General features: G+C 48.3%; 1 protein-coding gene and 1 pseudogene across 3 annotated transcripts in view; both read right to left on the reverse strand.

Moving 5' to 3' along the window:
• The window catches only part of CEP192 (centrosomal protein 192), a 639,877-nt gene that overhangs the window by 417,487 nt on the left and 204,807 nt on the right, over positions 1-17,583 (reverse strand). The gene's annotated exons all lie outside the window — the stretch shown is intronic.
• LOC134929772 (5S ribosomal RNA) lies at positions 51-169 on the reverse strand (annotated as a pseudogene).

Consider the following 17,583-nt stretch of genomic DNA (forward strand, 5'->3'; position numbering starts at 1 on the left):
GGTGATACTGCTGTTGGTGTCCACCCTTCCAAGGAAGGGGAATAGTCCCTACTCTACAACACCGGGTATTCCCAGGGAGTCTCCCCTCAAGGTACTAACCCGGACCAACGCTGTTTGGCTTCCAAGATCGGACAAGATCGGGCATTAGCAGCGTGGTATGATAGTAGAGAGGCTATCTACCAATGAGAGTGCACCTATATAGGAATGGTAAGATAGGGAGATTAGAAAGATAAAGCCATGTAATATGTGGATCTGCTTTCCACGTTAGGCAAGGTGAAACAATTGCCACTCGGTGACGTAGTACACCCTGGATCGTGGATGAGAGTCCACGGAAAAATAGTGAGCAATGGAAAAGAGAAGAAAAAAATGTTCAAAAGGTTTTTACACTAATTAGGATTCGGCTATTGGTTAGTATCCCAAGGGAGAAATAAAGAAACCAAGTCACAAATATGGAGCGTCAGGTAGATTTGTGAATCCAAATATAAATCACATATACATTCCTTTGGTGAAAAAAATAAGAATTTACTCACCGGTAATTCTATTTCTCGTAGTCCGTAGTGGATGCTGGGTACTCCGTAAGGACCATGGGGAATAGACGGCTCCGCAGGAGACTGGGCACTCTTTAAAGAAAGATTAGGTACTACATCTGGTGTGCACTGGCTCCTCCCTCTATGCCCCTCCTCCAGACCTCAGTTAGGGAAACTGTGCCCGGAAGAGCTGACATTACTAGGAAAGGATTTGGAATCCAGGGTAAGACTCATACCAGCCACACCAATCACACTGTACAACTCGTGATAACTATACCCAGTTAACAGTATGAACAATAGCTGAGCCTCATTCAACAGATGGCTCAGAACAATAACCCTATAGTTAAGCAATAACTATATACAAGTATTGCAGAAGTCCGCACTTGGGACGGGCTCCCAGCATCCATTACGGACAATGAGAAATAGAATTACCGGTGAGTAAATTCTTATTTTCTCTGACGTCCTAGTGGATGCTGGGTACTCCGTAAGGACCATGGGGATTATACCAAAGCTCCTAAACGGGCGGGAGAGTGCGGATGACTCTGCAGCACCGAATGAGCAAACTCAAGGTCCTCCTCAGCCAGGGTATCAAACTTGTAGAATTTTGCAAACGTGTTTGACCCCGACCAGGTAGCAGCTCGGCAAAGTTGTAAAGCCGAGACCCCTCGGGCAGCCGCCCAAGAAGAGCCCCCTTCCTCGTGGAATGGGCTTTTACTGATTTAGGATGCGGCAGTCCAGCCGCAGAATGTGCAAGTTGAATCGTGCTACAGATCCAGCGAGCAATAGTCTGCTTAGAAGCAGGAGCACCCAGCTTGTTGGGTGCATGCAGGATAAACAGCGAGTCAGTATTTCTGACTCTAGCCGTCCTCGAAACATAGATTTTCAGGGCCCCGACTACGTCCAGCAACTTGGAATCCTCCAAGTCCCGAGTAGCCGCAGGCACCACAATAGGTTGGTTCAAATGAAACGCTGATACCACCTTAGGGAGAAATTGGGGACGAATCCTCAATTCTGCCCTGTCCATATGGAAGATCAGATAAGGGCTTTTACATGACAAAGCCGCCAATTCTGACACACGCCTAGCCGAAGCCAAGGCCAAAAACATGACCACTTTCCACGGGAGATACTTCAACTCCACGGTCTTAAGTGGCTCAAAACAATGTGATTTTAGGAAATCCAACACTACGTTGAGAACCCAAGGTGCCACTGGAGGCACAAAAGGGGGCTGAATATACAGCACTCCCTTAACAACGTCTGAACTTCAGGCAGCGTCTTTCCTAGCCTTTAACAGCGTAGGAATCACTTCATCTGGAACGCCCTTTTCAGTTAGGATCCGGCGTTCAACCGCCAAGCCTTCAAACGCAGCCGCGGTAAGTCTTGCAACAGACAGGGCCCCTGCAGTAACAGGTCCTGTCTGAGAGACAGAGGCCATTGGTCCTCCGGGATCATTTCTTGTAGTTCTGGGTACCAAGTTCTTCTTGGCCAATACGGAACTACGAATATAGTTCTTAAATACAACGACAATAAGGCTGCGCTTAGAGAGATGAATTGTCTAGATAACAAAATAAAATTTATTAAACTTAAAATCTGTCCATTGGACAATTAAAATGAAAATACACTGTGATAAATAGCCTCTAATCACCTTTTCAACAACACATAAGCTTGTTCCAAATAGACCATAGGACCCTATATGCTTAGAACCAATTAAATCCTGGGGCTATAGCATAGTCCCTGGGCTGGAGAATTAAGTCCCAACGCTGGAGGATTAGCAGCAGTAGCTGTGAAACGCGTCAGGTGTGAGCCTCCACATCACCCCATCACAACTTATCACCGCAAGCTTGGACCACCTAGGACCCCAAAACCTGCTCGACTTGAACCACATCCACAATTAAGGACTGGACTTTTGTTCATCAAAATGCACAACTGGTGAGGACTTTCCTTAAATTCATGATACAATACTGGAACTGCTAATCCTCCAGCGTTGGGACTTAATTCTCCAGCCCAGGGACTATGCTATAGCCCCAGGATTTAATTGGTTCTAAGCATATAGGGTCCTATGGTCTATTTGGAACAAGCTTATGTGTTGTTGAAAAGGTGATTAGAGGCTATTTATCACAGTGTATTTTCATTTTAATTGTCCAATGGACAGATTTTAAGTTTAATAAATTTTATTTTGTTATCTAGACAATTCATCTCTCTAAGCGCAGCCTTATTGTCGTTGTATTTCAGTTTGGTTTTTTCTATATAGGTGTAACTACCCTATACAGGCAGCTGCTGCACTTTTTAAATTGGAATCACACCCACAGCGCCCTTTCCAACTTAGGTTGGCTTGTTCTATCACTTTGAATATAGTTCTTACTCCTCTCTTACTTACTATCCTCAGTACCTTGGTTATGAGGGGAAGAGGAGGGAACACATAAACCGACTGGTACACACACGGTGTCACTAGTGCGTCCACAGCTATCGCTTGAGGGTCTCTTGACCTGGCGCAATACTTTTTTAGCTTTTTGTTGAGGCGGGACGCCATCATGTCCACCTGTGGTCGTTCCCAACGGTTCACAATCTGCGTGAAGACTTCTGGATGAAGTCCCCACTCTCCCGGGTGGAGGTCGTGCCTGCTGAGGAAGTCTGCTTCCTAGTTTTCCACACCCGGAATGAACACTGCTGACAGTGTTAGCACGTGATACTCCGCCCATCGGAGAATCCTTGTGGCTACTGGCAACGCCATCCTGCTTCTTGTGCCGCCTTGTCGGTTTACATGGGCGACAGACGTGATGTTGTCTGACTGAATCAGTACCGGCTGATTTTGAAGCAGGGGTTCTGCTTGACTTAGGGCATTGTAAATGGCCCTTAGGTCCAGAATATTTATGTGTAGGGAAGTCTCCTGACTCGACCATTGTCCTTGGAAGTTTCTTCCCTGAGTGACTGCTCCCCAACCTCGGAGGCTTGTATCCGTGGTCACCAGGACCCAGTCCTGAATGCCGAATCTGCGGCCCTCGAGAAGATGAGCATTCTGCAGCCACCACAGCAGAGACACCCTGGCACTCGGGGACAGGGTGATCAGCCGATGCATCTCAAGATGCGATCCTCACTTGTCTAACAGGTCCCACTGAAAGTTCCTTGCATGGAACCTGCCGAAGGGAATTGCTTCGTAAGAAGCTACCATCTTTTCCAGGACTCGCGTGCAATGATGCACCGACCCCTGTTTTGGTTTCAGGAGGTCTCTGACCAGAGATGACAACTCCTTGGCCTTCTCCTCCGGGAGAAACTCCTTCTTCTGTTCTGTGTCAAGAAACATGCCCAATATCAGCAGACACGTCGTAGGAACCCGCTGCGACTTTGGGATATTCAGAATCCAGCCGTGCTGTTGTAGCACTTCCTGAGATAGTGCTACTCCGATCAACGACTGCTCCTTGGACCTCGCCTTTATAAGGAGATCGTCCAAGTACGGGATAATTATAACTCCCTTCTTTCGAAGGAGTATCATCACTTTGGCCATTACCTTGGAACACACCCTTGGTGCCGTGGACAGACCAAATGGCAACGTCTGGAATTGGTAATGGCAGTTCTGTACCACAACCTTGAGGTACTCCTGTTGAGGTGGGTAAATGGGGACATGTAGGTAAGCATCCATGATGTCCAGTGACACCATAATATCCCCCTCTTCCAGGCTTACAATAACTGCCCTGAGCGATTCTATTTTGAACTTGAACTTCCTTATATAAGTGTTCAAGGATTTCAAATTTAGAATGGGTCTCACCTAACCGTCTGGTTTCGGTATCACAAACATTGTGGAATAGTAACCTCGTCCCTGTTGAAGGAGAGGAACTTTGATTATCACCTGCTGGAGGTACAGCTTGTGAATTGCCGCCAGTACTACCTCCCTTTCCTTGGGAGTAGCAGGCAAGGCTGATTTGAGGTAACGGCGAGGGGGAGACGTCTCGAACTCCAGCTTGTATCCCTGAGATACCTGTAGAGCCCAGAGATCCACCTGTGAGCGAACCCACTGGTCGCTGAAGTTCCGGAGACGGGCCCCCACCGCACCTGGCTCCACCTGTGGAGCCCCAGCGTCATGCGGTGGACTTAGTGGAAGCAGGGGAGGATATTTGTTCCTGGGAACTGGCTGTCTGGTGCAGCTTTTTCCCTCTACCCCTGCCTCTGGGCAGAAAGGACGCGCCTCTGACCCGCTTGCCTTTCTGAGGCCGAAAGGACTGTACTTAATACGGTGCTTTCTTAGGCTGTGAGGGCACCTGAGGTAAAAAAGTAGACTTCCCAGCTGTTGCTGTGGACACGAGGTCCGAGAGACCGTCCCCAAACAATTCCTCACCCTTATAAGGCAAAACTTCCATGTGCCTTTTAGAATCAGCATCACCTGTCCACTGCCGAGTCCATAATACTCTCCTGGCAGAAATGGACATTGCATTAATTCTAGATGCCAGCCGGCAAATGTCCCTCTGTGCATCTCTCATATATAAGACTACGTCTTTAATATGCTCTATAGTTAGCAAAATAGTATCTCTGTCAAGGGAATCAATGTTATCTGACAGGGAATCAGACCATGCTGCTGCAGCACTACACATCCATGCTGAAGCAATAGCAGGTCTCAGTATAGTACCTGAGTGTGTATACACAGACTTCAGGATAGCCTCCTGCTTTCTATCTGCAGGCTCCTTTAAGGCGGCCGTATCCTGAGACGGCAGTGCCACCTTTTTTGATAAGCGTGTGAGCGCCTTGTCCACCCTAGGGGATGTCTCCCAGCGTAACCTATCCGTTGGCAGGAAAGGGTACGCCATTAGTAACCTCTTAGAAATCACTAGTTTCTTATCTAGGGAACACCACGCTTCTTCACACAATTCATTTAACTCATCAGATGGGGGAAAAGTCACTGGCTGCTTTTTCTCCCCAAACATAATACCCTTTTTTGTGGTAACCGAGTTAATGTCAGAAATGTGCAACACATTTTTCATTGCCGTAATCATACATCGGATGGCCCTTGTGGATTGTACATTTGTCTCATCCTCGTCGACACTGGAGTCATACTCAGTGTCGACATCTGTGTCTGCCATCTGAGGTAGCGGGCGTTTTTGAGCCCCTGATGGCCTCTGCGATGCCTGGGCAGGCGCGGGCTGAGATGCCGGCTGTCCCAAAGCTGCGTCATCGAACCTTTTATGCAAGGAGTTGACACTGTCGGTTAATACCTTCCACATATCCATCCATACTGGTGTCTGCCCCGCAGGGGGCGACATCACACTTATCGGCACCTGCTCCGCCTCCACGTAAGCGTCCTCATCAAACATGTCGACACAACCGCACCGACACACCGCACACACACACAGGGAATGCTCTGACTGAGGACAGGACCCCACAAAGTCCTTTGGGGAGACAGAGAGAGAGTATGCCAGCACACACCAGAGCGCTATATAACAGAGGGATATACACTATACACAAAGTGAATTTTCCCCAATAGCTGCTTATATCACAATTTTGCGCCTAAATTTATGTGCCCCCCTCTCTTTTTTACCCTTTCTGTAGTGTATACTGCAGGGGAGAGCCTGGGGAGCGTCCTTCCAGCTGAGCTGTGAAGAGAAAATGTCGCTGGCTGTGCTGAGGAAGATAGCCCCGCCCCTTCAGCGGCAGGCTTCTCCCGCTTCTTTAATGAAAATTATGGCGGGGGATTAGGCACATATACAGTTTAGAACTGTATTATGTGCAGTTTGCCATTAAGGTATACTAATTGCAGCCCAGGGCGCCCCCCCCAGCGCCCTGCACCCACCAGTGACCGGAGCGTGTGGTGTGGTGTGGGAGCAATGGCGCACAGCTGCAGTGCTGTGCGCTACCTTATTGAAGACCGGAGTCTTCAGCCGCCGATTTTCTCCGGTATCTTCCGTCTTCTGGCTCTGCAAGGGGGACGGCGGCGCGGCTCCGGGAACGGACCATCGAGGTCGGGCCCTGTGTTCGATCCCTCTGGAGCTAATGGTGTCCAGTAGCCTTAGAAGCACAAGCTAGCTGCAAGCAGGTAGGTTTGCTTCTCTCCCCTAAGTCCCATGTAGCAGTGAGTCTGTTGCCAGCAGATCTCACTGAAAATAAAAAACCTAACAAATACTTTCTTTATAGTGAACTCAGGAGAGCCCACTAAGTGCATCCAGCTCTGGCCGGGCAAAGATTCTAACTGAGGTCTGGAGGAGGGGCATAGAGGGAGGAGCCAGTGCACACCAGATGTAGTACCTAATCTTTCTTTAAAGAGTGCCCAGTCTCCTGCGGAGCCCGTCTATTCCCCATGGTCCTTACGGAGTACCCAGCATCCACTAGGACGTCAGAGAAACACTTGTGAGTACAGTAGCAGAAAATCATTACTTTGGGTAACGGATGAAACCAACTTGTGGAGTGTAACACACTGCGTAAACAATCATAATGGAGCAGTGTGCAAAGAACAGGTCTGACCTGCAATCTGTAGGATTATTAGGCTGTAATATGCACAGAAAATCCCAGCTGCATAGTATGCAGTAATCATTAGTGTGCCCAATGCGATAAGCACAAATAACAGTGGTAATTCAAACCTTTGTTAAAGATAAATAAAATTATACTCATAGTGTCAAATTCAGGAGACAGGTGGTAACAAACGATCCTCCATGGAAAGGTCCCATTGTAAGGTCCGTGGAAAAAGCGTTTCGCCTGTTGGGCTTGTTCACTTCCGGGAAGATTGAACTCTTTGGCGTGAATGCCAGGCACCGCTCATCACCAGGCCAATACCAACACTACAGTGAAGCATGGTGGTGTCAGTATCATGCTCTGGGGATGTTTTCCAGTGGCAGGAACTGGGACACTAGTCAGGATAGAGCGAAAGATGAATGCAGCATTGTACAGAGACATCCTGGATGAAAACCTGCTCCAGAGTGCTCCTGACCTCAGACTGGGGCGATGGTTCATCTTTCAGCAGGACAACGACCCTAAGCACACAACCAAAATAGCAAAGGAGTGGCTTCAGGACAACTCTGCGAATGTCCTTGAGTGGCCCAGCCAGAGCCCAGACTTAAATCCGATTGAACATCTCTGGAGAGATCTGAAAATGGCTGTGCACCGGCGCTTCCCATCCAACCTGATGGAGCTTGAAAGGTGCTGCAAAGAGGAATGGGCGAAACTGCCTAAAGATAGGTGTGCCAAGCTTGTGGCATCATATGCAAAAAGACTTGAGGCTGTAATAGCTGCCAAAGGTGCATCAACAAAGTATTGAGCAAAGGCTGTGAATACTTATGTACATGTGATATTAGTTTTTTTTTATTTTTAATAAATTAGCAAAAATCTCAAATGCTTTTATTCACGTCATTATGGGGTATTTTGTGTAGAATGGTGAGGGAAAAAATGAATTTATTCCATTTTGGAATAAGGCTGTAACATAACAAAATGTGGAAAAAGTGAAGTGCTGTGAATACTTTCCGGATGCACTGCACAGTGTGACGGTCTTTGGGAAAAGTGACAGATGTCCAATATAATATAAGTGGAAACTAATGGACTTTGCATTGACTGCATACTAACTGCTGTACCTGCTTAAACATTGGATTGTGAAGTCTTTTTTGGTGCATTGCATGATAGTTCTATGGTCATCAATTGCCTATATGGTGTTTTTAACGAATATATTGTAATTCAATTTAACACCGGCTGTATGTGTGTTTTTATACGTTTATATGTATTTTTGGGAGATTAAAAAATATATAAAAGTGATTCTGATTAAACAGCGTTTCATTTGCCTGGGTTGTATACTCTGCCAGAAAAGTTACCCTAAAATCAACTGGAGTGGAGAGCGGTCTGAAGGGAACTCACTTTCGGTCTCTACTGAGAAATAGCCACATATTTTCCAACAATATGATAATGAAATATTTGAACCATCAAGGTAGAACCAATAGCAGTGCTGTGATCTCATGTCAGTTCCATGAGATTCTCAACTAATGTAACTATTCACTTTAATAGCAGTGATCACACAAAGTCCCAGGGACCAGTCATTTAAAAACTTTGCTTCCTTCTTTGCAAATTCTGGGTCCCATCATATTGTAATTTGTGGTGTAAGAATATAAAGCATTTGAGAAACTGTGTATAAAAAAATAAGATTTTACTCACCGGTAAATCTATTTCTCGTAGTCCGTAGTGGATGCTGGGACTCCGTAAGGACCATGGGGAATAGCGGCTCCGCAGGAGACTGGGCACAACTAAAGAAAGCTTTAGGACTACCTGGTGTGCACTGGCTCCTCCCACTAAGACCCTCCTCCAGACCTCAGTTAGGACACTGTGCCCGGAAGAGCTGACACAAATAGGAAGGATTTTGAATCCCGGGTAAGACTCATACCAGCCACACCAATCACACCGTATAACTCGTGATACTATACCCAGTTAACAGTATGAAATATAACTGAGCCTCTCAACAGATGGCTCAACAATAACCCTTTAGTTAGGCAATAACTATAAACAAGTATTGCAGACAATCCGCACTTGGGATGGGCGCCCAGCATCCACTACGGACTACGAGAAATAGATTTACCGGTGAGTAAAATCTTATTTTCTCCGACGTCCTAAGTGGACGCTGGGACTCCGTAAGGACCATGGGGATTATACCAAAGCTCCCAAACGGGCGGGAGAGTGCGGATGACTCTGCAGCACCGAATGAGCAAACTCTAGGTCCTCCTCAGCCAGGGTATCAAACTTGTAGACTCTTGCAAAAATGTTTGAACCCGACCAAGTAACAGCTCGGCAAAGTTGTAAAGCCGAGACCCCTCGGGCAGCCGCCCAAGAAGAGCCCCCTTTCCTCGTGGAATGGGCTTTTACAGATTTAGGGTGCGGCAGTCCAGCCGCAGCATGTGCAAGTTGAATCGTGCTACAGATCCAGCGAGCAATAGTCTGCTTAGAAGCAGGAGCACCCAGCTTGTTGGGTGCATACAGGATAAATAGCGAGTCAGTTTTCCTGACTCCAGCCGTCCTGGAAACATATACTTTTCAGGGCCCTGACTACGTCCAGTAACTTGGAATCCTCCAAGTCCCAAGCAGCCGCAGGCACCACAATAGGTTGGTTCACATGAAAAACTGATACCACCTTAGGAAGGAATTGGGAACGAGTCCTCAATTCCGCCTTATCCATATAAAATACAGATAAGGGCTTTTGTATGACAAAGCCGCCAATTCTGATACACGCCTGGCCGACGCCACGGCCCACAGCATGACCACTTTCCACGTGAGGTATTGTAGCTCCACGGATTTAAGTGGCTCAGCCCAATGCGACTTCAGGAAATCCAACACCACGTTGAGATCCCACGGTGCCACTTGAGGCACAAACGGGGGCTGACTATGCAGCACTCCCTTAACAAAAGTCCGAACTTCAGGCAGTGAAGCCAGCTCTATTTTGGAAGAAAATCGATAGAGCCGAAATCTGGACCTTCATGGAACCCAATTTTAGGCCCATAGTCACCTATGACTGTAGGAAGTGCAGAAATCGACCTAGCTGAAATTTCTCCTTTGGGGCCTTCCTGGCCTCACAGCACGCAACATATTTCCACCATATGCGGTGATAATGGTTTGCGTTCACTTCTTTCCTAGCTTTAATTAGCGTAGGGATAACTTCCTCCGGAATGCCCTTTTCCTTCAGGATCCGGCGTTCAACCGCCATGCCGTCAAACGCAGCCGCGGTACGTCTTGGAACAGACAGGCCCCTTGCTGCAGCAGGTCCTGTCTGAGCAGCAGAGGCCATGGGTCCTCTGAGATCATATCTTGGAGTTCTGGTTACCAAGCTCTTCTTGGCCAACCCGGAACAATGAGTATAGTTCTTACTCCTCTCCTTCTTATTATTCTCATTACCCTGGGTAAGAGAGGCAGAGAAGGGAACACATACACCGACTGGTACACCCACGGTGTTACCAGAGCGTCCACAGCTATCGCCTGAGGGTCCCTTGACCTGGCGCAATATCTCTGTTGAGGTGGGACGCCATCATGTCCACCTGTGGCCTTTCCCAACGGTGTACAATCATTTGGAAAACTTCTGGATGAAGTCCCCACTCTCCCGGGTGGAGGTCGTGTCTTCTAAGAAAGTCTGCTTCTCAGTTGTCCACTCCGGGAATGAACACTGCTGACAGTGCTAACACATGATTTTCCGCCCATCGGAGAATCCTTGTGGCTTCTGCCATCGCCATCCTGCTTCTTGTGCCACCCTGTCGGTTTACATGAGCGACCGCCGTGATGTTGTCTGACTGGATCAGCACTGGCCGGTGTTGAAGCAGGGGTCTAGCCTGACTTAGGGCATTGTAAATGGCCCTTAGTTCCAGAATATTTATGTGTAGGGAAGTCTCCTGACTTTTCCATAGCCTTGGAAGTTTCTTCCCTGTGTGACTGCCCCCCAGCCTCGAAGGCTGGCATCCGTGGTCACCAGAACCCAGTCCTGTATGCCGAATCTGCGGCCCCCTAGAAGATGAGCACTCTGCAGCCACCACAACAGCGACACCCTGGCCCTTGGAGACAAGGTTATCCGCCGATGCATCTGAAGATGCGACCCGGACCACTTGTCCAACAGATCCCACTGGAAAATCCTTGCATGGGACCTGGCGAATGGAATTTCTTCGTAAGAAGCTACCATCCTTCCCAGGGCTCGCGTGCATTGATGCACCGACACCTGTATACGTATTAGGAGGTCTCTGTCTAGAGACGACAACTCCTTGGACTTCTCCTCCGGGAGAAACCCTTTTTATCCTGTTCTGTGTCCAGAACCATACCCAGGAACAGTAGACGCATCGTAGGAACCAGCTGCGACTTTGGAATATTCAGAATCCAGCTGTGCTGTTGTAGCACTTCCCGAGATAGTGCTACTCCACCGAACAACTGCTCCCTGGACCTCGCCTTTATAAGGAGATCGTCCAAGTACGGGATAATTATTCCGGCCATTACCTTGGTAAATACCTCGGTGCCGGGGACAGACCAACGGCAACGTCTGGAATTGGTAATGACAATCCTGTACCACAATTTTGAGGTACTCCTGGTGAAGAGGGTAAATAGGGACATGCAGGTAAGCATCCTTGATGTCCAGTGATACCATGAAATTCTCCAGGCTTGCAATAATCGCCCTGAGCGATTCCATTTTGAACTTGAACCTTCGTATATAAGTGTTCAAGGCTTTCAATTTTAGAATGGGTCTCACCGAACCGTCTGGTTTCGGTACCACAACATTTTGGAATAGTAACCCCAGCCTTGTTGAAGGAGGGGTACCCTGATTTCACCTGCTGGAAGTACAGCTTGTGAATTGCCGCCAGTACTACCTTTCTCCGAGGGCAGCAGGCAAGGCTGATGTGAGGTAACGGCGAGGGGGAGTCGCCTCGAACTCCAGCCTGTATCCCTGTGATACTATTTGCAGAACCTAGGGATCCACCTGTGGGCAAGCCCACTGGTCCCTGAAGTTCCCGAGACGCGCCCCTACCGCACCTGTCTCCACCTGTGGAGCCCCAACGCCTGCGGTGGACTCAGAGGAAGCGGGGGAAGATTTTTGATCCTGGGAACTGGCTGCTGGTGCAGCTTTTTCCTTCTTCCCTTGTCTCTGTGCAGAAAGGAAGCGCCTTTGACCCGCTTGCTTTTCTGAAGCCGAAAAAGACTGTACCTGAAAATACAGTGCTTTCTTAGGCTGTGAGGAAACCTGAGGTAAAAAAATTTCTTCCCAGCTGTTGCTGTGGATACGAGGTCCCAGAGACCATCCCCAAACAATTCCTCACCCTTATAAGGCAGAATCTCCATGTGCCTTTTTTTTTTTTTTTTGAGAATAAGTTTTTATTGAATTTTATACTTTTAACAAGACATTCGTAGAGTATATATTACAGGTGTCACACATTGGCACATAACGCAGTTAACAGTTGACTAGCAGTGACAGAATATCTATCCATGTACAACAGCGAGTAAGTGGAGAATCAAACAGATATGTATGCCTATACATGGAAAGCCATCAATAGGTAGTGTTATGCGTCTGGTATGCACCGTAGCTAAGGGCGAAGGAATATCTCTCAGTGGAACAATATAGCTTATAAAAGAGGAGCAGAAAGTAAATTTAACGATACAAGTAGAAGAGAAAAGAGGCAAGAAGAGAAAAGAAGGGGAGGGAGAGAATTGGGGAGGGAGGTAGGGGAGGGATGGTCGGGCGGTCCCAGCCGCCTGGGCAGTGCGTCAGGTTATCCTTAGTTGGATAGGGTATCGTGTTGATTCCCATTATCTTATATGGTAGTTAGCGGAGGATCAGCACCGAAGTTTGACGTCCAGGGTGACCACGTAGTGGTAAAGTTATCTGGGGTGTCCCGGAGAACCGCAGTAATACGTTCCAGTCTATAAGTTTGCCATATAGCATTAATGGTAGCAGGGATTGTGGGGGGTGACAGAGATTTCCAGTTAGCCGCAATTTGGCATTTGGCCGTATTTAGGATATGCTTAATTAGCTTCTGTTGGTGGCGAAGGGTGTGAGGTATTGGGCGAGAGAGCAGGGAATAGAGAGGTGACATCGGGATCGTCAGTCCAAGGACCTTAAAAATAAGTCTATGGACCCTAGTCCAATATCCCTTAATCTGCGGGCAGTTCCACCAAATGTGCAGCAGGGTTCCGCGCTGGCCACACTGACGCCAACATCTATCCGAGCAAGAGGAGTAAATTGAATGGAGACGCGATGGCACCAGGTACCAACGATAATATAATTTGTAGGCATTTTCTTTAATTCGGACCGAAATGGAGCTCGTGGAGATTTCCTGCCTAATCTCAGACCAATCATCTGGCGTCAGGGTTTCACCCACCTCCCGTTCCCACGCCATTTCGTGGGGTTCTTTCAGGGGCGAGTTGTGAGCTAACAAGATTTGGTATATAGTTGAGAGCAAGCCTTTAGTTGATCGGCAGGTGCAGCAGAGGGATTCAAAGCTCGATTTACCTCCCATGGGCGGTGCTCCAGGGGTAGAGGCAAAAAAGTGGCGTATCTGTAAGAATTGATAAAAGGTTGAGCGTGGAAGGGAGAAACGGGATTGCAAGTCGGCAAATGTGGGGAACGTATGTAGCGGAGCAATGTCCAGAAGAAAGAGTGTGTTATGGTTGGTCCATGAATCAAAAGCCAGGTGGTTCTCCCCTGGCGGGAAAGCAGGGTTGTTCCACAGAGGGGTGAGTAGAGGATGGAAGGAACGTAGCCGGTAAAGTCGTGAACAAAGGTCCCAGATGGAAAGGGTAAATCTCACTGTGGGCAACAGCGAGGAGGCGGGGGGACGACTATTCGGTCGACACCAGAGCAGGCTATAGGGGGAATATCTGTGGAGTGTGGTAGCCTCCAGATGTGTCCAGATTCTGTGTCCAGGTTTATCGTGCCAAAGGACACACGTGGTTAGGTGGGCAGCTCTGTAGTATTTAAGGAGGTCAGGAACTCCCAGACCCCCCTCTAGGCGATGCTTTTGGAGAATTCTCATCTTTACTCTGGGCTTACGCCCTGCCCAGATAAATCTGGTAAGGTCTGCTTGGAGATTTTTAAGGATTGAGGTGGGAACGTGGATGGGAAGAGTTTGCCACAGATATAACAGGCGGGGCAGTAGAGTCATCTTAACGGCTGTCATCCGTCCAAACCAGGACAGGATATATTTATTCCACTTGGTCATATCGTGTTTAATAGAGGTTAAGAGTCTGGGAAAGTTGGCAGCATAGAGACCAGAGTAGGACTTGGTTAAATAGATGCCCAGGTATTTGAGTTTATCAGCTCGCCAAGCACATGGGAAGGAGGCTTGTAGGAGCCGAAGATCTGGGTCCGCGACATGTAGGGCCAGGATTTCGGTTTTGTCTGAGTTAATGTTGTAATTTGAAAACCGGCTGTACGTAGCTATCTCCTCCATCAGATGTGGAAGGGAGGCAGATGGGTCAGTCAGGGTGAGAATGACGTCATCGGCATATAGAGCAATTTTGTGATTGTGGGTTCCTGACATGATACCAGATATGTTACGGTTCAGCCTAATTCTAGCTGCCAGCGGTTCCATAATGAGGGCGAAGAGAAGGGGGGAAAGGGGACAGCCCTGTCGGGTGCCGTTACGTATGGGTAGAGGGTCGGAGGAAAGGCCATTAATTAAGATAGAGGCTGAGGGATTCTGATACAGCGATGTAACGCCTTTATAAAAGGCGCCATGCAAGCCCATATTTAGAAGTGTCTGTTGTAGGAATGGCCAGGCCACCCTGTCGAAGGCCTTTTCTGCGTCGAGGGCCACGACTAGCGTCGAGAGAGATTTGTCTTGTGCCAACTGGATGAGGTCGATGAGACGCCTAGTATTATCTGCGGCCTGCCTGGAGGGAATAAAGCCGACCTGGTCGGGGTGAATGAGGGAGGGTAAGAGTGGAGCTAGTCTGTTAGCCAGGATTTTGGCGAAAAGCTTTAGGTCGACATTCAGGAGCGAGATGGGTCGATAGTTCTTCATCTCAAGCGGGTCCCTGTCGGGCTTCGGAATGAGGATAAGATTGGCCCTAGTGGTGGCTGCATCAAATGGGCCCCCGTCCAGGATTGCGTTAAACAGAGATTGGAGCATGGGGAGTAAAGAGGTTGTAAATTTTTTATAATATAAAGCAGTAAAGCCATCAGGGCCAGGGGCTGCGGATCGGCGTAGCTGCTGAATGGCCACTGAGATTTCTTCTGTGGAAATGGGGGCATTGAGCGTCAATATGTCCGCATCGGAAAACTTAGGGAGTTTGCAAGCGGATAGATAGTCTCGGAGTTTAGAGACGTGATCAGGATCAGTATCTAGAGTGGAGGGGAGGTTGTACAAGGATGTATAGTAATCCCGAAATTGGGCGGCCATTCGTGATGGGTCAAACGTGGTGGACCCGTCCGCACAGCGTAGGGATACAATGCGATTTTGAGTACGTTTCGCTCTGAGTTTCTGGGCTAGCAGAGTGTCAGCCTTATCTGATTTCTCGTAGAACCTCTGGCATGCCCATAAGAGTGCCTTGACTGCCTTTTTGGTGAGGATTTGGGATAGCTGACCCTTAACTGCTAGGAGTTTGGAGTACGTTTTCTTTCTGGGGCGGCGTTGATGCAGAAGGGTCAAGGCGGCAAGTTCTGATTCTAAGACTCGGATCCGTTGTGCTTCAGTTTTCTTTTGGGCAGCCGAGAGGCTTATAAGGTAGCCTCGGATGGTGGCCTTATGTGCTTCCCTTATCAGGGAGGGAGGGATGTCTGGAGTCGCATTTTCCGCATAATAGTTAGCTAATGCGGTGGCAATATCAGCTACGGTGCATTTTTTAAGCAGAAGAGATTCATTTAGGCGCCAGAATCGGGTGGGGAGGGGTGAGGAGGATGAGATCTCGAGCAGAACAGCAGAATGATCCGACCAGGAGATAGGGAGCGTCTGGGCACTGAGGAGTTTACGGGTAGTGTCCCGGTCGACGAACATATAATCTAAACGGGTATAGAGGTCGTGAGGTGGGGAGTAGTGAGTAAATCCCCTCGCTGATGGATACAAAGTCCTCCAACCGTCATACAGGTTATAAAGTGATAAATGAGCTTGTAGACGCTTGGCCAGTTTGGCGGGAGTAGAAGCTGTAGGGGCGGGGCGAGATCTGTCTTGGAGTGTATCCAATGTGACATTGCAGTCTCCACCAATTATAGTCATGCCCGTAGGAAGGCGGGATAGGCTGTCAAAGAAGGCTGTGAACAGAGAACCCTGATGCGCATTGGGGGCGTATATGGAGGCTAAGATCAGAGGAGCTTGGTTATAGGAGCATGTAAGGATAACGTAGCGGCCCTGGGGGTCCGAGATAGTGTCGTGAACAGTTATAGGGAGGCCTCGACGGATCATAATAGCGGTTCCCCTTCGCTTGGTAGGCATGTTTGAATAATAGACATGTGGAAATTGTTTGCAGGACATAGAGGGGTGTGGGGGTTTAAAATGGGTCTCTTGGATCAGTACCACATCAGACTGTTGTCTATTAAATAATTGGATGGCCATGGCTCGTTTAGTGGGAGAGTTAAGGCCGTTAGCATTAACCAAGATAATTTTCAGGGTCATGGTGGGAAGAACTGTGGGCGACGCAAAGTGAGGGGCGGGAAGGGACCGGTCCGACCATGGGGGTGGAGAGGAGGAAAGGAGGGATAGAAGAAGAGAGAGAAGGGGAAAGAGTCTGTATGAGAATACAGATGGGGAGAACCTTTTCCTGTAGAAGGGCCAGGTTTAACACGAAAAGGATAGTCGCCGTCCTGGCGTATCCTTCGGGGGGGGGGGGGGGGGACGTGGATTTGTGACAGAACGATAAGTAGGGTAAGAATGAGCATAGGGGGGGGAAAGGTTGTAACAGGAACGACCAAGTGACAGGGGGAATAGAGGAAGCTAGGAGAATCGTATTATTAAGACAGATAGGAGTAGTGTGGGCGGCAGAGACAAAATGAGGGAGAAGGATAAAGCATGCAGTGACATCAAGTACTAAACCGACATCAGTCTTACCAGGAGATTATGAATAACAACAATTGAGCACCATGCTAGTTATGGACCAACATGAACAAACATGAAAACAAACTATAGAAATACAAAAAAAAAAAAAAAAAAAAACTACTGGACTCTCACGCGTAACCAAGTGGATAGCATCGCCCAAGGCGTCACAGCCAATCGGCCACGCGGAGAGCCTGAAAAACACATGTGAATACATAGTAAACCGAGGTATTAAAGCATTCAGAAATTATAGAGATCACATTTAACAAGGGTTGTATCATGGAGTGCCTGAGAGCATTCAAATAGAAGACCATTCCGGGGCCGGGGCCATTGGGCTTGAGATTAAGGGCGACATCTGATCAGGGAGATCTTCAAAAATGCCGAAAGTTTTAAGTAGATCAGCTCCCTGCGTTGGGGTCTTGACTGTGAAAGTCTTCCCGTTCTGCGTTACCTGCAGTAGGAAGGGGAAGCCCCATTTGTATTTTATGGAATGGGCTCGGAGAACCTTGGTGATGTGGGCTAGATCTCTGCGCTTTTTGAGGGTGGAAGGGGCGAGGTCCTGGAACAGCTGTAACTGGGAGCCGGCATAAGAAACCGCCGGTAGTCCTCTAGCCGCC

Source organism: Pseudophryne corroboree, chromosome 5, assembly GCF_028390025.1.
Source record: "Pseudophryne corroboree isolate aPseCor3 chromosome 5, aPseCor3.hap2, whole genome shotgun sequence".
In the NCBI taxonomy this organism is placed as follows: Eukaryota; Metazoa; Chordata; class Amphibia; order Anura; family Myobatrachidae; genus Pseudophryne; species Pseudophryne corroboree.